The sequence below is a fragment of the Bubalus bubalis genome, chromosome 6, assembly GCF_019923935.1.
Source record: "Bubalus bubalis isolate 160015118507 breed Murrah chromosome 6, NDDB_SH_1, whole genome shotgun sequence".
NCBI classification, from domain to species: domain Eukaryota; kingdom Metazoa; phylum Chordata; class Mammalia; order Artiodactyla; family Bovidae; genus Bubalus; species Bubalus bubalis.
In genome coordinates, this window is record NC_059162.1 from 66602036 (window position 1) to 66626711 (window position 24676).

The 24676-nt window shown below is 38.2% G+C and overlaps 1 protein-coding gene and 1 pseudogene across 4 annotated transcripts in view; both read right to left on the reverse strand.

Moving 5' to 3' along the window:
- MIGA1 (mitoguardin 1) overlaps positions 1–24676 on the reverse strand; it is an 85265-nt gene that overhangs the window by 31966 nt on the left and 28623 nt on the right. The window lies entirely within an intron of this gene.
- On the reverse strand, positions 11777–11873 carry LOC112585823 (annotated as a pseudogene).

The window sequence follows — 24676 nt, forward strand, 5'->3', positions numbered from 1 at the left end:
GGATGACTAAATACAAAAAAATGTACCATGGGTTACCTCATTGGCTCTTAGAGGAGCAGCTTTTCTTTTTTTAACCTTCTTAAATAGTAATTCTAACATTTTTAAGAACATTTTTTTTACATGTCTCAATCACCCAGAACTTTTAAAATATTCATACACAGACATAAACTATGTTCTTCTCTGGAAGAACACTGAAAGAATAATGTTTACTTTTAACTAAATAGTCATACAGCTTAGGCCAAAAATCTGACTGGATTCAAGCCTTCCTCCTCCTTTCACAATCTCATAATTCACATATTACTTAAGTTTTTTTCCAAGGCAGAATTTGCTTGAAAGTTATAAAAGGAAAAAATCAGAAGACACTTTGGCTCTGGAACTTGGAACCTTAGGCCTGGATCTATTTTCTTTAAACCAATCCAAGTGGGTTTTCAACATGTCTCACTTTTGCCATCCCCAGACATGGTCCATTTTCTGTCACTTAGAAGGCATCAGGTTTATTTTAACTTCAACAGATTCTAGTGGAGATTCCAAAGATGCCACTCTTCTTTTCAAATCCAGGCTGTCCGCTGTGGATTTTGTAACACCAGCAAGAAGAGGATGTCTGCCAAATGTCTCAATGTCATCTGACTTCTATGTCAGCAGCTATTCTCCAGATGATTTTTAGCAGTTAAAATATGATTTGGAACCTTGTCTTTTCTACGGTTTTATTAAAAATGGAAAAGGTCCGCTGCTGACAAGACAAGCTATTTTCCAGAATCTTCTATAATCTGTTAAAATAATTAAGAAATCTAGAAAATTACTGCTGTTGTTTACCCTGTATGACTATCTGTTCCATCCATACTGAGGATAATTTTTTATTCTCATTTATTTTAATACTAAAAACAAAGTGGAATACAAAAACCAAGAACAGTGGGGCGGGGAGAATTGGATGAAGGTAGTCAAAGATACAAATTTCAAGTTATGTAATGTACAACATGATAAATATAATTAACACTGCTGCATGTTATATATGAATGTTAAGAGTGTAAATCCCAAGAGTTCACATCACAATGAAAAAACACTTTTTTCTGTTTCTTTAATTTTGCACCAATATGAGATGATGGATGTTTGCTAAACTTACTGTGGTAATCATTTTATGACGTATGTAAGTCAAATCATTATTCAGTATGCCTTAAACTTACACAGTGCTATATGTCAATTACAGTTCAATAAAACTGGAAGGAAAAAAAACATAATTTCAGAAAGAGGAAGAGTTAAGTGAGCTAACATGATATTTTCTTGATTTTTCCCTCGATGAGCCTTAACACTGAAAAGAATAACAATGAAATCTCCTAAAACAAAAGAAAGGCTATCTAATCAAATCAAGTCTTACTTTATCATCATGTACACAATTTTGCCTATATGAAACAACACATGCACAAAGCAGCCCCATACTACGGCACTACTCAATGTTTCCACAACAGTTGTCTCTGGCTTTCCCTACTTATCAAAACTTCTTAGATGCCATGATTGGCCAATGAAACAACTGTGATTTCCTAACTGGGAAATACAGCTGCTGATGCAAAACGAGTAACAGAAGAAAATAAAAAGGAATAACAGCATTTTATATCTTTTTTTAGGAGAAGACAGAAGTAACTGGATAACCTAAAGGGCAAAAAGTAATAAAGGGTAAGTCCAATGTTATAGAGACTTTAATGGGGCCACTAGTATCGCTAGTCAATCTGTACACTACACAAAAGGTCCCTGGTCAATGGGACAAAGGCAGGCGAACTCCAGCCCACATCTTGGGCCTATATTATCCTGGAAGATGAACTTTTTCTTATCACAAAGGTGCCCTTCCCAAGGGCCTGTTGTTGTATAGTTGCTTAGTCGTGTCTGACTCTTTTGCAATCCCATGGACTGTAGCCTATCAGGCTCCTCTGTCCATAGGCTTCCCCAGGCAGGAATACTGGAGCAGGTTGCCGTTCCCTTCTCCGGGGATCTTCCCACATTTCCTACATTGGCAGATTCTTTGAGCCATGAGGGAAGCCCACTCCCAAGGGGCTACATAGGCCTTTATCTACATCAAACAAAGGCCTTGGATGGGTTAGTGTAGGTCCTGCACTTCAAAATCCAAGTGGGTAAGATATAACTTGAATACATAAAAAGCAAAGTCAAGAAGCAGGGACTTCCTTTTTATGTGGCACCTCAGCAATTTTCATTATACTGCTTTCATCTCTGAACCTATTTTGACTTGTATATATAACCCCAGTTATACTTCATTTTGTAGTATTATTAAACATTTTGAAATTAGGATTATGAGCCTTAATGCATGACAGGAAGTTATAGGGCAAATTTCTCATGTGTTCTGCAATTTGCAGTATATATATTTAGAAGTCTGAGTATACAAGTTAAGCCTGTAATTCATGTCACCTCCTAAAAATAAACCCTCAGGGAGTTTATCCTCTGACCACAGTGATTCTGCATGGAAGGAAAGGGACAAGGTCTTAAAGGGTCAACTCTGGGCTGTCTGACGTTTGACATAAGACAATAGGTTGAGGTTATTTCCTTTTGTTGCCAGCTCTTTCAATCTCACTAAGTGTTCTACCTGGCTGCTTACCAGAAAGAAGAAAAACATTTCTCTGGTGGTCAGGAGGTCCCACTTTACAGCTTTTCTTGTTCTCTGCCAGAAAATATGTGCAGTCAGTACTGCTGCTGTTGCTAAGTCACTTCAGTCGTGTCCAACTATGTGCGACCACCGCACATAGATGGCAGTCCACCAGGCTCCTCTGTCCCTGGGATTCTCCAGGCAAGAATACTGGAGTGGGTTGCCATTTCCTTCTCCAATGCATGCATGCATGCTAAGTCGCTTCAGTCGTGTGCGGCTCTGTGTGACCCTATGAACAACAGCCCACCAGGCTCCTCTGTCCACGGGATTCTCTAGGCAAGAATACTGGAGTGGGTTGCCATTTCCTTCTTCAACAGTCAGTACTAGGCTGGAAAAATCCATAATTTTCCCTGTCTCAATGAAGTCCTATGCATAAGTAAGCAGAAAGAAAGATGGATAAAATACTTAAACTGTATCAGTAAATGTTCCCACAATCTCCTGCAAACAGGTAAATTTAATTAAATGACTTCTTATCATTCTCAGCGGCTCCCTTTGGCCTAAATGTATAAAGCAAAGACCTGCAAGATTTATCTTCTGCCCACCTTTCTAGATTCCTTTCCCACCACTCTCTTACTTACACTGTGTTCCCAAGATGTATCAAACAACTTACAGTTCCCTACACAGGCCCCACTTTCCACCTTGACCCATGTTGTTCCCTCCACTGGGAACACCCTTTTTTCCTATTCCTGATGGACCTTCTTCAAGCACACTTCTGTGTGACACCTCCAGAGCACCTTCTAAACACGTTATTACAGCACTTTTTTATTAAAATAAAAAAATTTAATGCCTATCTTCAAAGACAGATTCTGGGTTGCCTAAAAGCAAGAGTGAAACCTTCTTCACTCTAGTCCCTCCAGTGTCTTATACCGTGTTTGACATACACCAGGAAATCAAATGTTGACTAAATAAATATTCCAGCCCTAAGACTCTGAGTTCATTCTGTTAAAAAAATAGATTATAAAGAGGCCTAAACACATATCTGAAATATGCAGTGATGCTGTTAAGCTACAAAAATTCCTGGTTTGTTTCTAAGAGCTAAATTTATAATGTATTCATACACATCACTATGGAAGAATTTCAAAGTCCTTTGCTTTAGCCAAAAAAATCAACACTTACCAAACTCACGGCTTCAGAGTTGCCTTCTAACACAGCTATTGCAAACACATACTATTCTTTATAGAATCTGTAAACATACAGCAACATGGAAGCAACTAGAGATTATCATATTAAGTGAAGTAAGTCAGAAAGACAAATACCATATGCTATCACTTATAAGAGAAATCTAAAATATGACACAAATGAGCCTATATATGAAACAGAAATAGAATCATGGACATAGACAATAGACTGGTGGTGCCAAGAGGGAGGGGGTGGGAGAGGGTAGGCGTGGGAGTTTGGGATTAGCAGACACAAACTACTATACATAGAATGGATAAACAACAAGCTCCTACTTAGAGCACAGGGAACTAAATTCGATATTCTGTGATAAACCATAATGAAAAAGAATGTGTGTGTTATATATATATATGTATATATATGTATAATTGATATAATTTGCTGTATCTTTGCTTATTTGCTTCAATCGTCTCCAACTTTTTGTGACTCCATGGACTAGAGCCACCAGGCTCCTCTGTCCATAGGATTTCCCAGACAAGAATATTAGAGTGGGTTGCCATTTCCTTCTCCAGGGAATCTTCCTGTCCCAGGGATCAAACCCGTTTCTATTACGTCCCCTGCATTGGCAGGCAGGTTCTTTACCTTTAGCACTACCTGGAAAGAATTTGCTGTATAGCAGTTATTAACACAATACTATAAATCAACTATACTTCAATTTAAAAAAGAGAGAAATGTAAGCACACTATAAAGCCCAATTAATTTTAGAAGAGATCTCAAATAGAGATTCCTTAAATTATGTTTGCTGTAAAACATATCAACTAAATAATGTGCCCAAGAAACTGTAAACAAGCTTCATCTGTCATTAATCAGGTTTATTTTTACACTCGTATTAAATTCAGCATTTTGGTCCTGCCCTAATAGTCTAACCAAAGTGAGTAAAAAACAGCCTTACTTCCTGAATGTACTGTTACAGAAACAAACTACCGAACCATGTAACGGTGTACACTCTGCATGATATGAAGATAAGAAAAGTCTCCTAAAATATAAACCATTCCTTGGTGTCAGGTTTTAATCCCATAGTCTACCAATCTCTCATTAGTTGTGATTAACTAAAGTCTAACTTTTTTTCCAAAATAATTCAAATAACATAAATTTCTGTTTAATACAATAGATATATATACTTTTATTATACAATATTTGATATGTACAAAAACTATACATAGCATAGGTGTGTATATTTTGAATTAAAATACTGAAATAAACATTTGTGAATCTACTACTCATTTTCAGCCACTTTTTTTTTTTGGCCACACGGTGCATTTTGCTTCCCAACCAGAGATGGAACATGGGTACAGTGCTGTGCAAGTGCAAAGTCCTAACCACTGGACTGCCAGGCAAGTCCCTACAACCATGTCATAAAACTTACAAAATTACTGGAAGGACTGATGCTGAAGCTGAAACTGCAACACTTTGGCCACCTGATGCAAAGAACTGACTCATTGGAAAAGACCCTGATACTGGGAAAGACTGAAGGCAGAAGGAGAAGGGGACCACAGAGAATAAGATGGTTGGATGGCATCACGGACTCAATGGACATGAATTTGAGTAAACTCCGGGAGTTGGTGATGGACAGGGAGACCTGGCCTGCTGCACTCCATGGGGTCGCAAAGAGTCAGACATGACTGAGAGATTGAACTGAACTGAAAGGAGAAAAGTATAATCATGCAGAAGACAGTACTGTAGATATCTGATACTCATGATATATGAGTCTCCAAATAAATTTCAGAGATATTCAGTAAAAACAGCAGCAGATAACCAACGATAACCACATGTCCCAAACCAGATCTGTTTACTTTTAAGTTCTTATCTTAGGCTCTTAAGCAGGCTGAGGGCACTTCAGTTGGGAAGTATGGGAAAGAATGGAGGTTGGGAAAGATAAAAGAAGGGTCTTCTGCTTTGTAGAGGGAGCTTAAGCTCTGTGTTTTACAAAATAGCTCACTGAGATTTATACTAATTTATATGATATTGCTTTCTAACTGCCAATCAGACCACAAATAACCTGAAAACAGGCACTTTAGTCCTTATTTCATCTGCATGTCATCACACATAAAGCATACAATAAACAATTAAATAAATAGTTGCAAGTTGACTTTTAAGCTGTAATTGACCTTAGCAGTCTTCACAAGTCCCTACGTAAAGGCTCTTGTACCTAACTGGGAGGCTACAGAAATAGAGGCACAGTCTTTGATTCTGTGTAGCAGGCCAGCTAACTCACAGTCCTCCTTTGTAAACAGCTCTTCAGAGGCAAAAAGACTCTAAGAATCTGTCCAGAGCAGTAAGGAAGGGGTGGGGGGCTGGGGGGCGGGAAAAAAGAAAGAAAGGAACACACAAAGGTTGGAAAAAAGCACAAGGGTTGAAAAGAAAGAAAATAAACAGGCTATCGTTTGCAGATATGCGGTCTAGATAAAAATTCCAAAAGAACCTATGACAAATTACTAGTGGTGCAACTAATATGAGTTAACAAGGGTTGCTGATAATCAGATCAGATCAGTCACTCAGTCATTGCGACCCCATGAATCACAGCACGCCAGGCCTCCCTGTCCATCACCAACTCCCAGAGTTCACTCAGACTCACGTCCATCGAGTCAGTGATGCCATCCAGCCATCTCATCCTCTGTCGTCCCCTTCTCCTCCTGCCCCCAATCCCTCCCAGCATCAGAGTCTTTTCCAATGAGTCACCTCTTCTCATGAGGTGGCCAAAGTACTGGAGTTTCAGCTTTAGCATCATTCCTTCCAAAGAAATCCCAGGGCTGATCTCCTTCAGAATGGACTGGTTGGATCTCCTTGCAGTCCAAGGGAGTCTCAAGAGTCTTCTCCAACACCACAGTTCAAAAGCATCAATTCTTCGGCACTCAGCCTTCTTCACAGTCCAACTCTCACATCCATACATGACCACAGGAAAAACCATAGCCTTTTCACTGCTTTTTTAGAACTGCTTTGGCTATTCTTAAGCCCTTTGCTTTTCCCTGTGAAGTTTAGGACAGCTTGTCAAGCTTCATGAAAACGCCTCTTGAGATTTTGATTATGTTAGGTCAACTTCATAAGGTGACCTAATATTATGAAAAATTTACATCTTCATAATATTAATGTTTCCATCTACAAACATAATATGGCTCTTTATTTACTTAAATCTTTTATGTATTTCATAATTTTTTATGGTTTCTCCATACAGGTCTTATATATCTTTATTCCTAGGTCTCTTATAGTTTTGTTATCATTGTACATGGTACTTTTTCTGAATTTATTTTCTAATTTTTTATTACTGGTATCCAAAATATTGTTGATGCTGATAATACTCAAATGTAAATATCAACAATATTTTGGATACCAGTAATAAAAAATTAGAAAATAAATTCAGAAAAAGTACCATGTACAATGACAACAAAACTATAAGAGACCTAGGAATAAAGATATATAAGACCTGTACGGAGAAACCATAAAAAAATGAAAGGCATACAAGATTTAAGTAAATAAAGAGCCATATTATGTTTGTAGATGGAAACATTAATATTATGAAGATGTAAATTTTTCATACTAGGTCACCTTATGAAGTTGACCTAACATAATCAAAATCTCAAGAGGCGTTTTCATGAAGCTTGACAAGCTGTCCTAAACTTTACAGGGAAAAGCAAAGGGCTTAATAGCCAAAGCAGTTCTAAAAAAGCAGTGAATTGACTCGCCCTACCAGGTATCCAGACTCATTATAAAACTTCATAAAGCTATAGTAATTAAGATACTAGAAACCAATGCAGAAACAGATAAACAGAACAAAACAAGAGAGTCCAGAGAAGACACACATATAAAACAACTTTACATATGAGAGGGTTTATTTCAAATCAGTAAGAATAGAATACATCATTCAATGAATGGTACTGAGGCCACTATTTATCCAAATGTTCAAAACAAAAAATGGAGTAATAATATACATTTAAAAAAATCAGCTTCTAACCAATTCCACAATAGGCAGAAAAAAATGATTCACAGCATGTTTAATTATGCAAAGGAAGAGTATCAGTAAAAAAGAAAAAAGAAAAAGAAATATATGGTAAATTTAATAAAAACCTGGAATTGATTATAAAACTACAATCTTAGAGAAGAATTTCAGTTTTGGAAGATATAGTCTGGCTGGAATATATGGGAAACAGTAAAACAAATAGAATCAGAAAAGTGATCTAAGAACCTGGGAGTGACAAGATGAGAGTTTTGCATCAAGAAGATAACTCCAGAAACAAGGTACAGATTTCCTGGGGGGAGAGATGGGAGGCAGGAACCCTACTGGAGGATTCTTAAATCCAAGCAAAATATAATGAGGGTGCAGAGAAAGGAGAACAAATGACAGCTATATTATGGAGGTAGAATTGACAGAACTTACTGGATATGCAGATGACACCACCCTTATGGCAGAAAGTGAAGAGGAACTAAAAAGCCTCTGGATGAAAGTCAAAGAGGAGAGTGAAAAAGTTGGCTTAAAGCTCTACATTCAGAAAACTAAGATCATGGCATCTGGTCCCATCATTTCATGGGAAATAGATGGGGAAACAGTAGAAACAGTGCCAGACTTTATTTTTTGGGGTTCCAAAATCACGGCAGATGGTGATTGCAGCCATGAAATTAAAAGACACTTACCCTTTGGAAGGAAAGTTATGACCAACCTAGATAGCATATTCAAAAGCAGAGACATTACTTTGCCAACAAAGGTCCGGCTAGTCGAGGCTATGGTTTTTCCTGTGGTCATGTATGGATGTGAGAGTTGGACTGTGAAGAAGGCTGAGTGCCGAAGAATTGATGCTTTTGAACTGTGGTGTTGGAGAAGACTCTTGAGACTCCCTTGGACTGCAAGGAGATCCAACCAGTCCATTCTGAAGGAGATCAGCCCTGGGATTTCTTTGGAAGGAATGATGCTAAAGCTGAAACTCCAGTACTTTGGCCACCTCATGAGAAGAGGTGACTCATTGGAAAAGACTCTGATGCTGGGAGGGATTGGGGGCAGGAGGAGAAGGGGACGACAGAGGATGAGATGGCTGGATGGCATCACTGACTCGATGGACATGAGTCTGAGTGAACTCTGGGAGTTGGTGATGGACAGGGAGGCCTGGTGTGCTGTGATTCATGGGGTCGCAGAGTCGGACACGACTGAGCGACTGAACTAAACTGAACTGAACTAGATAACTGGATGTGCTGGCAAGGAGTATATTCATTATCACTTCTTGCTTTCCTCCTTTACATATGGCAAGATCAAGAATTAAGGAAAATCAGTAATCTTAGCTATATCTAGAATAAATACTTCGACAAAATATTTGTCCTTCAGATGGCAATTTTCTAACACAAAGAAAAAGGTTTATAAGGGGCATCTTTTCTACCTTCCCAAATAAATAACTTTGAACATGGGCTAAATACTTTGTTTCAGGAAATGAAATGTATGTTATTATTATGAGAAAAAGTCAAATTAATTTCCAGAAATTAATAAATCCTTCCTGCAATATAACTGAATAATATCATGTAAAAAAGTTACGGACATGTGATATCACCTACCAGTAACCATTTTTAAAATAAAAGCCTATTCAAGAAAGATTTATGCAGAGAACTAATTACAAAGAAACAAAATTTCCATCAGTAACAGAAGGAACATATATCTTGAAAAGATCCCACATGTAAAGTCCCAAGCATTAGAAATGAGTTTGTTTCTGCTACACCAACATGACTGAACCTCAAAAGTGCAATAATTACAGGAACAACCAGGACACAAAATTCGTATTTTAAGATTAATCTTCTATTAAGATTGATCTTCTAACAAGCTAAGAAAGAGTCAAATGTATAAACTGGACAAGAATACATACAGGGGTGATAAGTCAATGGCATTTAATCTTATTGCTTGTTTCATAGGGCAACTAGGATCAAATACTGGAAATTTTACATGCTTCAAACTAAAAGAACGTCAAAGAAATGAAAAGGACACAATACAGTTCGCCACTTGAGAGAACAGACTGATATGAGTGGGAGATCATTAGGTGGACTCTATGGGGATGAACCACGCATTTTTTAAACAATCTTAGAACAGGCCTCATAAAAACTGTGAGAATATATATGAATTCACAGCAAGTGTTTACCATGTACTAGTGCTAAATACAACATGCATGTTATCTCACTTAATCTTCACAGTTCTGTGAAGCTGATCCTAATGCAGTCCTCCAGCTTACAGATGAAGGAGATGAATCTAAGAAAGGTCAAGGCCTGCTTAGGTTTCACAGCTAGTAAGAGTGGGAGAGCCAGGATTTGAATCCATGTTTGTTTAACTCCAAAGCCCATGTCCTGAACTACTAAGCTATACTGTCTACAACTGAAAACATACTGGAGTTTTTTGGGTGAGCCTTCAAAAATTACAATAACAAAATTATAGTTTAACAATTATAATTTAATGATTATCTGAAAAAGAAAAACTGCAAATAAATGTTAACTACGTGCTGTTAGCTAGAAGAACTCACACTCAAATAGAAACATACACTAATGTTATTTCAAGTCTCTGTGCATAACCTCCTGGCTCTGTCTCACTATGAATTACAGTAGCAGGTGTATATGGAACATGCCAGAAAGAGAGTGAGTGGTGACCTAAATTTAACTCCCAGTGCTATGAACAACGCAGAATGGCATTTATGAGTCATAGGTGTGCCACTCTCAGATAAAATGTGCTGCCCTCTAGTGATTTCAGCACCTTTCATTTAACATTAAACAGTCTCTCCTAAGTGAAGAAGGCAATTTTTTTTTAATTAGAGAACTAAAATCTTCATTTTATTTAATAATCAGAAGAACAGAACAAACAATGACTGCTTAGGCCAGGAGTAAACTTCTGATGTGTAAGAGCAAATACAGAACTATATCCAATAATGATTCACTAATTCATAACAGTTAAGGAAGTATCAGTCCAGAATTGGAGAAGGCAATGGCACCCCACTTCAGTACTCTTGCCTGGAAAATCCCATGGATGGAGGAGCCTGGTAGGCTGCAGTCCATGGGGTCGCAAAGAGTCGGACACGACTGAGCGACTTGACTTTCACTTTTCACTTTCATGCATTGGAGGAGGAAATGGCAACCCACTCCAGTGTTCTTGCCTGGAGAATCCCAGGGACGGGGGAGCCTGGTGGCTGCCGTCTATGGGGTCACACAGAGTCGGACACAACTGAAGTGACTTAGCAGCAGTAGCAGCAGCAGTCCAGAATATGACAAAAGATGAATTAGAGAATAGCAGGTAGTTACATTTTATACAAGGAACTCATGCCTTAAAACATAATTCAAACACTGCCTAATTCAAAGCTACGTTCCTGTAAGAATAAATGTAAATAGATACTAATGTACCTTACAACTACTGTGCTGTTATGCCTTTTCCCAAGCATAGTTTCAAAGCATAAGTGACTATAATAAGGTCTGGCTTTTTTTAATCTGTGAAGGCTTATTTCCTCCAATTTTTTCTACTATAAAATAGCATACTTATCAGGAAAACCACAATATTCTCAATCATCAGAAACAGAATTTGTACAAAGATGGTCACGGCCTCTTCTTGCTTTCCAAATCTGATGAGAATCTATGTCACTTGTGAAACCCAAACTCAGGTTCCTAAGGACAAGGGAGTCTGGGAAATGTAGTTTGTTTTGGGGTGGTTTTTTTTGGGGGGTGCTTTTATAGCTTTTATCGCTTCCTAGGTGGTGCAGTGGTAAAGAATCTGCCTACCAGTGCAGGAGATCCAAGAGACGTGGGTTCAATCCCTGGGTCAGGAAGATCCCCTGGAGTAGGAAATGGCAACCCATTCCATATTCTTGCCTGGAAAATTCCATGGACACAGAAGGCTGGCAGGCTACAGGTCATGAGGCCACAAAGAGTCAGATACAACTGAGCGACTAAACAAATAGTTTTTATTAGTTTATTAGCTACTGTTGTTTTCTTTTCATTAATTCGACTATTAAAAATACAGAACGCTTCACAACTTTGTGTGTCATCCTTGAGCAGGGGCAATGCAAATCTTCTCTGTATTGTTCCAATTTTAGTGAGAAAAGAAAGTGAAAGTGAAGTCACTCAGTCGTGTCTGACTCTTTGCGACCCCATGAACTGTAGCCTACCAGGCTCCTCAGTCCACGGAATTTTCCAGGCAAGAGTACTGGAGTGGGCTGCCAAAGTGAGCAGCACATATACTAAAGAATGTTGTTAAGAATGCTTTAAAAACACAAAGTATTTGTAGTAAAGTTTTTTGTATCACTATCACTTTCTTCCCAAACATCAAAAATAATTTTCTATTTTAACACAGATGATAGCTTAGCTTAGGGGTGCCCTAGACTGCTTGAGATTTTAAAGCCAAGTTCCCAGAGGTTTTTCATTTTTTTTAAATAAAAGGGCTCCTCGTTCAATTCTGCTCTTTTATTTTCTTGGCATTAGTTCCAATACTTCCAGGATGCTCTGTACTAAATTAACAGCAAGATCGTCAGCAGTTATTTGAGCTTCTTTACCACATTTAATGACCACTTGGATGACAATATTACAGAATATAAAAACTTAAGAATAAAAGTAAAAATAACAGCACAATAATCATCAAAACCATTTGTAGAAGTTCCCATGTATGTAAACAACAGTATGGTTCTCTAGATACTGACCTATGATACTCTATTCCTGTTACCAGCTGAAGTGGTACCACCTAGAGTAAACATGGTTTGTAATTCACTAGGTCCATCAGCTTGGAAACTAAGAGATTCATAAATTGCTTGACATTTGTACTACTTAAAATTTGTAGTATAAAGTGCTATTTTGTATTGTTTCAAATTCACAAAAAAAAAATCACTTAAAATTAGATAACAGAATCATACTGTATTTTAAATAGTTTTATTAAAGTGTAATTTACAAACCATAAAACTTTTCCATTTTAAGTGTACAATTCAATGAATTTTAGTAAATATATAGTCTTGTAACTATTTCAAGATTTCAACATAATCCAGTGTTAGAATCGTACTATACATTTTTTTAAACTCTAAAATTTAAATCTTAGATTTATTAGCTTCACTTAACTTGTGTGTGCTCAGTCACTCAGGTGTATATGATGCTTTGTGACCCCACAGACTGCCAAGATCCTCTGTCCGTGGGATTTCCCAGGCAAGAATACTAGAGTGGGTTGCCATTTCCTCCTCCAGAGGATCTTCCAACCTAAGGATGGAACCTGAGTCTCTTGCATTGCAGGCAGATTCTTTTCTGCTGAGCCACCGGGAAAGCCCTTCACTTACCTAAACTAACTCAAAATACTGACAAAAGTTTTTTGGATCTGCTGAAATGGGAAGATACAATTTACTCTCAACAAACACACTGCTATCTAAAAAGAAAAATGCTAAGACAGTTTTAAACATACTAAAAGGATCATGCTGGGGAGGATTTAAAGTGTCCTCTAAACTTGTGCACAATGTTAACATGGAAAACTACTTACTATAAGCAGTACAAGAGAATGTGAAATTAAGTAGAGTCCCTGTGTATATTCTGAATTCTCAAATTAGTGAAGTAAGTTTTGCTGAGGCTCTTGTATCAATAAAATCTGACATATGTGCCTTTGAAAACTAAAATGATTTATTTATTTGCAAGTGGGTATAAAACCAGCCATGAATACTTGATGGCAAATACCTATCTGCAAAAAATCTCAGCATTGACAATATTGCCCAAAACCGTGAATTGTTATCTGCCTCTTTTTCAAAAAAAAATTTATATTTTCTTAAATTACCAGTTAAGTAGATAAATATACATATATTTTGGCATGATATATATTAAAGTATCCTAAGATCTCTTTATGATCAACATGAAAAAAGTATGACAGTAAAACTTCTAAAACTCTTGGAATTTCCTGAGTGATGGGGTGAGAGGGGTGCTATTCATAAGTTCCTTTCAACTATAACCAAAGATTATGCTCATGAGGTGACTCCTAGAGGATGGGGGATGTTTACCAAGGGAATAAACCCTGTGATTAGAAATCTAGAACTTCTGGGGTTTCCCTGGTAGCTCAGTGGTAAAGAACAGGCCTGCCAATGCAGGAGACATGGGTTCGACCCCTGATCTGGGAAGATCTCATATGCTGCGGGGCAACTAAGCCTGTGTGTCACAACTAGTAACCCTGTGCTCGCGAGCCTGGGAGCCGCAACTTCTGAAGCCTGCGTATGTTAGAACCCACACTCCATAAGAGAAGCCACCCCAATGAGACGCCTACACATCACAGCTAGAGAGTAGCCCCCATTCACCACAACTAGAGAGAAGCCCGTGTAGCAATGAAGACCCAGCACAGCCAATAATAATAAATTAAAAAGAAAAAAAATTGGAACTTTCAACTCCAACCCTGACCCTTAAAGGGAGAAAGGCCGAGAATTAAATTAATCACCAATAGCTGATGACTTAATTAGCTGTGCCTACATAATGGAACCTCCATAAGAACACGATAAAGTTTAGAGAGCTCCAGGTTGGTGAACATATCCAGGTGCAAGGAGAGTGCTGTGTCTGGAGAGGGTATGAAAGTTCTACATCCATTTCCCATACCTTGCCCTATGCATCTCTTCCACTTGACTGTTGCTTAATTATATCTTTCATAATAAATGAGTACTAGAAAGTAGAGTGCTTCTCAAAATTCTGTGCACCATCCTATCAATAGTAAACTATCAAGCGTAAGGAGGGATTGGTGGGAACCTGTGATTTATAGAAAAAACACTGGTCAGAAGCACAAGAGGTTTGGCGTTGCAACTGGCATATGAGTGGGGCACACTCTTGTGAGATAAGCCCTTAACCTGTGGAGTCTGCACTAACACTGGGTATTTAAGTGTTTGACTGAAGGGAATTGCAGAACACCCCAACTGGTGTCCACAGAGAACTGGAGAATTTCTTGGCATGGAAATTCCACTTATTTTGTGTCAAAAGTTGTAAATAAAGGGAAACAAGGCTTCCTTTAAACATGTTTTGTTAATGGTTTCATTGAGAGCCTTGATGACCAAGAAGACCAAACTGAACAAACGATAAAGTAATAGAAAGCTGAGAGGGATGTCAAATCTAAATCTATCTTAATTCAGGATGATGACTTGAGAAAGGACAATTTAGTACTGAATAGGAAACATAAACATAACATTCAAAAGCTTGGGTCCAAAGAAACAACTACACAGAAACAAATGAGGGAAGAAGTGACTTAAAAATAACATAGCTAACAATAACAACAAAGAACTTAAGTTTCAGCTTACCATTAGCTCAACATTAGCAATGTTAGTTAATGTAGGGACTTCCCTGGTAGTCCAGGGGTTAAGAATTCGCCTGCCAGTACAGGGAAACATGGGTTCCATCCCTGTCCGGGAAGATTCCACAGCCACAGGGCAACTAACCCCTGTGAGCCGTAACTATGGGTCCCGCGCCCTAGAGCCCATGTTCCACAAGGGAAGCCACCACAATGAGAAGACTGTGCACCACAACGAGAAAGCAGTCCCCATTCATGGCAACTAGAGAAGCCCACGTGCAGCACCAAAGACCCAGAGCAGCCAAAAACAAATAAATAAACTTAAGAGCAAAACAAAAAAAACCCCAAAACTAATACAGTCCTTAGGCTCCGTAATTATAATGTTCAGAATTTCTTGTTCAGTATGACAGAGCATAAGGATCTACTTCTCCTTTCTAAAGGCCCATTAAAAAGGGTAGGATCCATGGCAGTCCAGTGGTTGGAACTCCCCACCTGAACTGCCAAGGGTATGGATTCAATCAAGCCACATGGTGTAACCAAAAAAAAAAAAAAAAGACAGGAAGAAAATAACAGCATCACTGGAAAACATGGAAAAGGTATCACCAGACCAGAAATTTTAGAATACCTTGAAATTAGCCAATAGAGACTCAATCAGGTCCTAAAAAACCATAGCCCAATTATCCTAGAGGCAAAAATCATCTTCCTCGATGTGTTAGGGAAGTTCCAAACTCCAAGCCAATAAATATTGCTACCCTGTTCCCTGGACTTTATATTTGTTATATAATTTAATTCTCATAATTATTTTGTTAAGTAAGATATACCCATTTTTCAGATGAAGAAGCTGAGGCTTAGACAAGTTATATACTCACATAAATAATAAATAGTGAATCTAGAATTTGGACTCCGTCAGTCTGAATCTACAATCTGTATTGTTAGTCATTATACAGATGAGGGCCAAAAGGTAATCCATTAGAGTAACTTATTAAAGTAATAACATTAAATTCAGTTGGCACAGTTGGGCCCTCTCCCCCTATTCCTTCAAGTTAAATAGAGTAGTTCACTCCATTAGTTCCTGGATTAAACCTTGACAACTTCTTTCTATAAAATGAGTGAAATCTCTCTAGACTGCCTTGAGAGCCTAAGAGAGGAGGAAAGACACATGAGTTAACTGCAGATTCCCAGGTAGATACGGAGGAAGAAATCAATTTCTAGGAAAGGAAGATCCACACAAAATAAATGATAGCACTACCAGAAATAAGATTCCTTACTTCAGCAGCTGTGGAGATTCCGGACTACAAGCTTCAAAACAACATTTCTCACGGAGAACTATGCCACAAAGAGTTCATAGTCAGTCTTCCAATCCAGAGAACAGACCTGCCTTCTAGGTGCTGCGACAATACAGCACGGTGGCTGCTGGACTCTCGAGTCAGCTGTCTGGGTCCAAGTCTAAGCTCTGTCACTTTGTCGCTGTGTAACTCTGGGGAAGTGACTTAATACCTGTGTACCTCTCTCCCCATCTGAAAAATGAGGATGATAACTATAATTACCTCATAAAAGCTGTTGTGAGGACTAAGTGAGATGGTTTTTACTCAGAATTGTGCCTGACCCAGAAAAGGAACCATGGGCCGTAGCAGAGAGCCTAGAACATGACATGCAAACAATGGTAATTGTTAGATATTAAGTTCAGGGGAAAGGAGATGAATTATATGATGCTGCTAAAAAAAAAAAATCTTCCAACCTTGAAAATCTATCAAATTCTTAACAAGAAAAAAAAATTAATTTTTATCAAATAAGACAAAGCAAATTCCAAAACGATAAAGTACTCACTGAAGTCAGATCAATACTTGGTTAAAGTTCACCCCTGAGCTTTGTCAAATGTCAAATGTCTGAAGGCATTTGTCAACCTCTCTTCATTTATGACTATTAATAAATTGCCTCTCATTAATATATATCAAAGGCGAAAAATGAATTTGGATTTAGGGGATGAGGATAGTTAAATGACTTCTGAGCAATCCTGATTAATAGCAAATAACAGATACAACAGAAGTACTCCCTTACTGGAGTTCTGGCCATAGATTTAGCTCTTTCAGTCCAGAAGTTCCAAAATGGAAACTTGCAATAACAAAATATTCAAATAATTCCCAAGAAGGAATAAAATATAACAGCATCATGTCAACTGGAGTCTCCAGGGCAATAACAGGCCAAGGCACTGTTAGGCTGCAGAGAAAAGGAAAAGCCAGCCAGCCAAATAGTCATTGACAGCTCAAGTTAAGACATGGGTGGGGGGGAGGAGCCAAGATGGCGGAGGAGTAGGACGGGGAGAACACTTTCTCCTCCACAAATTCATCAAAAGAGCATTTAAACATCGAGTAAATTCCACAAAACAACTTCCGAATGCCGGCAGAGGACATCAGGCACCCAGAAAAGCAGCCCAACTCTTCGAAAGGAGATAACCGAGTGGCGGGGAGGCGATAAGTCGCAGCATTGGCGCCCGCCAAGCACCTCATCGCCTGAGCTGCTCGACCTGGGAAGAACACAAAACGCAGGCCCAACCGAGTCTGCGCCTCTGAGGACTACCCGAGTGCCTGAACCTGAGCGGCTTGGACCTGGGAGCTCAGTCCAGGGCCGGCCTCTGATTGTTCCCGGCGGAACAACCTAGAGCCTAAGCAGTGTGGGCAGGGAGGTTACACGCGCCGTGAGCGGGGGCAGACCCAGTGTGGCCGAGGCACTTCGAGCGCACGCCAGTGTTATCTGTTTGCAGCATCCCTCCCTCCCTCCCCACAGCGCGGCTGAACAAGTGAGCCTAAATTAAAAAAAAAAAAAAAAAAAAAAAAATAGGGTCCTCCACCGTCCCCTTTGTGTCAGGGCGGGAACCAGACACTGAAGAGACCAGCAAACAATTTTGTACCTATAGTTTTTTTCATAATTGCTGTGACTTTTTTTTTTCCTCTGTTTCTTTCTCTTCTTCTTTTATATAACATCGTATATCTGCAATTCCAAACTCTACTCAAGATTTTTAATTTATGCTTTTTGGTATTTGATATCAATTTTGTACCTGTATTTTCTTTATAATTTTTGCGACATTGTTTTTGTTGGTTTGTTTGTTTTCTCTCTTTATTTTTCTTCTTCTTTTTTTTTTTTTTTTTTTAACGTTGTATTTTTGAAATTCCAAACTCTACTCTGGATTTTTAATTTTTGCTGTTTGGTATTAGTTATCAATTTTGTACCTGTAGTTTCTTTATTACTTTCACGACCTTGTTTGTTTTTCTTTGTTCGTTTTTTCTCTCTTTCTTTTCCTTCTCCTTTTCATTAACATCGCATTTTTGAAATTCCAAACTCTACTCTAATTTCTAATTTTTGTTTTTATGTATTTGTTACCAATTTTGTACCTTTAAGAACCCAATCTTCAGGACCCATTTTTCACTAGTGTACGAGATTACTGGCTTGACTGCTCTCTCTCCCTTTGGACTCTCCATTTTCTCCACCAGGTCACCTGTATCTCCTCCCTAACCCCTCTCTACTCTACCCAACTCTGTGAATTTCTGTGTGTTCCAGACGGTGGAGAACACTTAAGGAACTGATTACTGGCTGGATCTGTCTCCCGCCTTTTCATTTCCCCCTTTTATCCTTCTGGCCACCTCTGTCTCCTGCCTCCTTCTTCTCTTCCCTGTATAACTCCGTGAACATCTCTGAGTGGTCCAGTTGTGGAGTGCACATAAGGAAGTGACTACTGGCTAGCCCACTCTCTCCACTATTGATTCCACCTCATCTCATTTGGGTCACCTCTAACTCCCTCCTCCCTCTTCTCTTCTCCATGTAACGCTGTGAACCTCTCTGAGTGACCCTCACAGTAGAGAAACTTTTCATCTTTAACGTAGATGTTTTATCAGTGGTGCTGTATAGAAGGAGAAGTTTTGAAACTACTGTAAAATTAAGACCGATAACTGGAAGTAGGAGGCTTAAGTCCAATCCCTGACTCCAGGGAACTCCTGACTCCAAGGAACATTAATTGACAGGAGCTCATCAAACGCCTCCATACCGACACTGAAACCAAGCACCACACAAGGGCCAACAAGTTCCAGGGAAAGACATAACAAGCAAATTCTCCAGCAACAAAGGAACACAGCCCTGAGCTTCAAGATACAGGATGCCCAAAGTCACCCCAAAACCATAGACATCTCATAACTCATTACTGGACATTTCATTACACTCCAGAGAGAAGAAATACAGCTCCATCCACCAGAACATCGACACAAGCTTCCCTAACCAGGAAACCTTGACAAGCCACCTGTACAAACCCACACGCAGCGAGGAAACGCCACAATAAAGAGAACTCCACAAACTGCCAGAATACAGAAAGGACACCCCAAACTCAGCAATTTAAACAAGATGAAGAGACAGAGGAATAGCCAGCAGATAAAGGAACAGGATAAATGCCCACCAAACCAAACCAAAGAGGAAGAGATAGGGAATCTACCTGATAAAGAATTCCGAATAATGATAGTGAAATTGATCCAAAATCTTGAAATTAAAATGGAATCACAGATAAATAGCCTGGAGGCAAGGATTGAGAAGATGCAAGAAAGGTTTAACAAGGACTTAGAAGAAATAAAAAAGAGTCAATATATAATGAATAATGCAATAAGTGAAATTAAAAACACTCTGGAGGCAACAAATAGTAGAATAACAGAGGCAGAAGATAGGATTAGTGAATTAGAAGATAGAATGGTAGAAATAAATGAATCAGAGAGGATAAAAGAAAAACGAATTAAAAGAAATGAGGACAATCTCAGAGACCTCCAGGACAATATTAAACGCTACAACATTCGAATCATAGGGGTCCCAGAAGAAGAAGACAAAAAGAAAGACCATGAGAAAATACTTGAGGAGATAATAGTTGAAAACTTCCCTAAAATGGGGAAGGAAATAATCACCCAAGTCCAAGAAACCCAGAGAGTCCCAAATAGGATAAACCCAAGGCGAAACACCCCAAGACACATAGTAATCAAATTAACAAAGATCAAACACAAAGAACAAATATTAAAAGCAGCAAGGGAAAAACAACAAATAACACACAAGGGAATTCCCATAAGGATAACAGCTGATCTTTCAATAGAAACTCTTCAAGCCAGGAGGGAATGGCAAGACATACTTAAAATGATGAAAGAAAATAATCTACAGCCCAGATTATTGTACCCAGCAAGGATCTCATTCAAGTATGAAGGAGAAATCAAAAGCTTTTCAGACAAGCAAAAGCTGAGAGAATTCTGCACCACCAAACCAGCTCTCCAACAAATACTAAAGGATATTCTCTAGACAGGAAACACAAAAATTGTGTATAAATTCGAACCCAAAACAATAAAGTAAATGGCAACGGGGTCATACTTATCAGTAATTACCTTAAACGTAAATGGGTTGAATGCCCCAACCAAAAGACAAAGACTGGCTGAATGGATACAAAAACAAGACCCCTGCATATGTTGTCTACAAGAGACCCACCTCAAAACAGGGGACACATACAGACTGAAAGTGAAGGGCTGGAAAAAGATTTTCCATGCGAATAGGGACCAAAAGAAAGCAGGAGTAGCAATACTCATATCAGATAAAATAGACTTTAAAACAAAGACTGTGAAAAGAGACAAAGATGGTCACTACATAATGATCAAAGGATCAATCCAAGAAGAAGATATAACAATTATAAATATATATGCACCCAACACGGGAGCACCGCAGTATGTAAGACAAATGCTAACAAGTATGAAAGAAGAAATTAACAATAACACAATAATAGTGGGAGACTTTAATACCCCACTCACACCTATGGATAGATCAACTAAACAGAAAATTAACAAGGAAACACAAACTTTAAACGATACAATAGACCAGTTAGACCTAATTGATATCTATAGGACATTTCATCCCAAAACAATGAATTTCACCTTCTTCTCAAGTGCACATGGAACCTTCTCCAGGATAGATCACATCCTGGGCCATAAAGCTAGCCTTGGTAAATTCAAAAAAATAGAAATCATTCCAAGCATCTTTTCTGACCACAATGCAGTAAGATTAGATCTCAATTACAGGAGAAAAACTATTAAAAAATCCAACATATGGAGGCTGAACAACACGCTGCTGAATAACCAACAAATCACAGAAGAAATCAAAAAAGAAATCAAAATTTGCATAGAAACGAATGAAAATGAAAACACAACAACCCAAAACCTGTGGGACACGGTAAAAGCAGTCCTAAGGGGAAAGTTCATAGCAATACAGGCACACCTCAAGAAACAAGAAAAAAGTCAAATAAACAACCTAACTCTACACCTAAAGCAACTAGAAAAGGAAGAAATGAAGAACCCCAGGGTTAGTAGAAGGAAAGAAATCTTAAAAATTAGAGCAGAAATAAATGCAAAAGAAACAAAAGAGACCATAGCAAAAATCAACAAAACCTAAAGTTGGTTCTTTGAAAGGATAAATAAAATTGACAAACCATTAGCCAGACTCATCAAGAAACAAAGGGAGAAAAATCAAATCAATAAAATTAGAAATGAAAATGGAGAGATCACAACAGACAACACAGAAATACAAAGGATCATAAGAGACTACTATCAACAATTATATGCCAATAAAATGGACAACGTGGAAGAAATGGACAAATTCTTAGAAAAGTACAACTTTCCAAAACTCGATCAGGAAGAAATAGAAAATCTTAACAGACCCATCACAAGCATGGAAATTGAAACTGTAATCAAAAATCTTCCAGCAAACAAAAGCCCAGGTCCAGACGGCTTCACAGCTGAATTCTACCAAAAATTTAGAGAAGAGCTAACACCTATCCTGCTCAAACTCTTCCAGAAAATTGCAGAGGATGGTAAACTTCCAAACTCATTCTATGAGGCCACCATCACCCTAATACCAAAACCTGACAAAGATCCCACAAAAAAAGAAAACTACAGGCCAATATCACTGATGAACATAGATGCAAAAATCCTTAACAAAATTCTAGCAATCAGAATCCAACAACACATTAAAAAGATCATACACCATGACCAAGTGGGCTTTATCCCAGGGATGCAAGGATTCTTCAATATCCGCAAATCAATCAATGTAATACACCACATTAACAAATTGAAAAATAAAAACCATATGATTATCTCAATAGATGCAGAGAAAGCCTTTGACAAAATTCAACATCCATTTATGATCAAAACTCTCCAGAAAGCAGGAATAGAAGGAACCTACCTCAACATAATCAAAGCTATATATGACAAACCCACAGCAAACATTATCCTCAATGGTGAAAAATTGAAAGCATTTCCTCTAAAGTCAGGAACAAGACAAGGGTGCCCACTTTCACCATTACTATTCAACATAGTTTTGGAAGTTTTGGCCACAGCAATCAGAGCAGAAAAAGAAATAAAAGGAATCCAAATTGGAAAAGAAGAAGTAAAGCTCTCACTGTTTGCAGATGACATGATCCTCTACATAGAAAACCCTAAAGACTCCACCAGAAAATTACTAGAACTAATCAATGACTATAGTAAAGTTGCAGGATATAAAATCAACACACAGAAATCCCTTGCATTCCTATACACTAATAATGAGAAAACAGAAAGAGAAATTAAGGAAACAATTCCATTCACCATTGCAACGGAAAGAATAAAATACTTAGGAATATATCTACCTAAAGAATCTAAAGACCTATATATAGAAAACTATAAAACACTGGTGAAAGAAATCAAAGAGGACACTAACAGATGGAGAAATATACCATGTTCATGGATTGGAAGAATCAATGTAGTGAAAATGAGTATACTACCCAAAGCAATCTATAGATTCAATGCAATCCCTATCAAGCTACCAACAGCATTCTTCACAGAGCTAGAACAAATAATTTCACAATTTGTATGGAAAAACAAAAAACCTCGAATAGCCAAAGCGATCTTGAGAAAGAAGAATGGAACTGGAGGAATCAACCTACCTGACTTCAGGCTCTACTACAAAGCCACAGTTATCAAGACAGTATGGTACTGGCACAAAGACAGAAATATAGATCAATGGAACAAAATAGAAAGCCCAGAGATAAATCCACGCACATATGGACACCTTATCTTCGACAAAGGAGGCAAGAATATACAATGGATTAAAGACAATCTCTTTAACAAGTGGTGCTGGGAACTCTGGTCAACCACTTGTAAAAGAATGAAACTAGAACACTTTCTAACACCATACACAAAAATAAACTCAAAATGGATTAAAGATCTAAACGTAAGACCAGAAACTATAAAACTCCTAGAGGAGAACATAGGCAAAACACTCTCTGACATACATCACAGCAGGATCCTCTATGACCCACCTCCCAGAATATTGGAAATAAAAGCAAAAATAAACAAATGGGACCTAATTAACCTTAAAAGCTTCTGCACATCAAAGGAAACTATTAGCAAGGTGAAAAGACAGCCTTCAGAATGGGAGAAGATAATAGCAAATGAAGCAACTGACAAACAACTAATCTCGAGAATATACAAGCAACTCCTACAGCTCAACTCCAGAAAAATAAATGACCCAATCAAAAAATGGGCCAAAGAACTAAATAGACATTTCTCCAAAGAAGACATAAAGATGGCTAACAAACACATGAAAAGATGCTCAACATCACTCATTATCAGAGAAATGCAAATCAAAACCACTATGAGGTACCATTTCACGCCAGTCAGAATGGCTGCAATCCAAAAGTCTACAAGCAATAAATGCTGGAGAGGGTGTGGAGAAAAGGGAACCCTCTTACACTGTTGGTGGGAATGCAAACTAGTGCAGCCACTATGGAGAACAGTGTGGAGATTCCTTAAAAAACTGGAAATAGACATGCCTTATGATCCAGCAATCCCACTGCTGGGCATACACACTGAGAAAACCAGAAGGGAAAGAGACACGAGTACCCCAATGTTCATCGCAGCACTGTTTATAATAGCCAGGACATGGAAGCAACCTAGATGTCCATCAGCAGATGAATGGATAAGAAAGCTGTGGTACATATACACAATGGAGTATTATTCAGCCATTAAAAAGAATACATTTGAATCAGTTCTAATGAGGTGGATGAAACTGGAGCCTATTATACAGAGTGAAGTAAGCCAGAAAGAAAAACACCAATACAGTATACTAACACATATATATGGAATTTAGAAAGATGGTAACAATAACCCTGTGTACGAGACAGCAAAAGAGACACTGATGTATAGAACAGTCTTATGGACTCTGTGGGAGAGGGAGAGGGTGGGAAGATTTGGGAGAATGGCATTGAAACATGTAAATATCATGTATGAAATGAGTTGCCAGTCCAGGTTCGATGCACGATACTGGATGCTTGGGGCTGGTGCACTGGGACGACCCAGAGGGATGGAATGGGGAGGGAGGAGGGAGGAGGGTTCAGGATGGGGAACACATGTATACCTGTGGCGGATTCATTTTGATATTTGGCAAATCTAATACAGTTATGTAAAGTTTAAAAATAAAATAAAATTAAAAAAATAAATAAATAAATAAATAAAGTAAATAACAAGAAAAAAAAAAAAAAAAAAAAAAAAAAAAAAAAAAAAGACATGGGTGGGGTCAGGAACTTATTACAA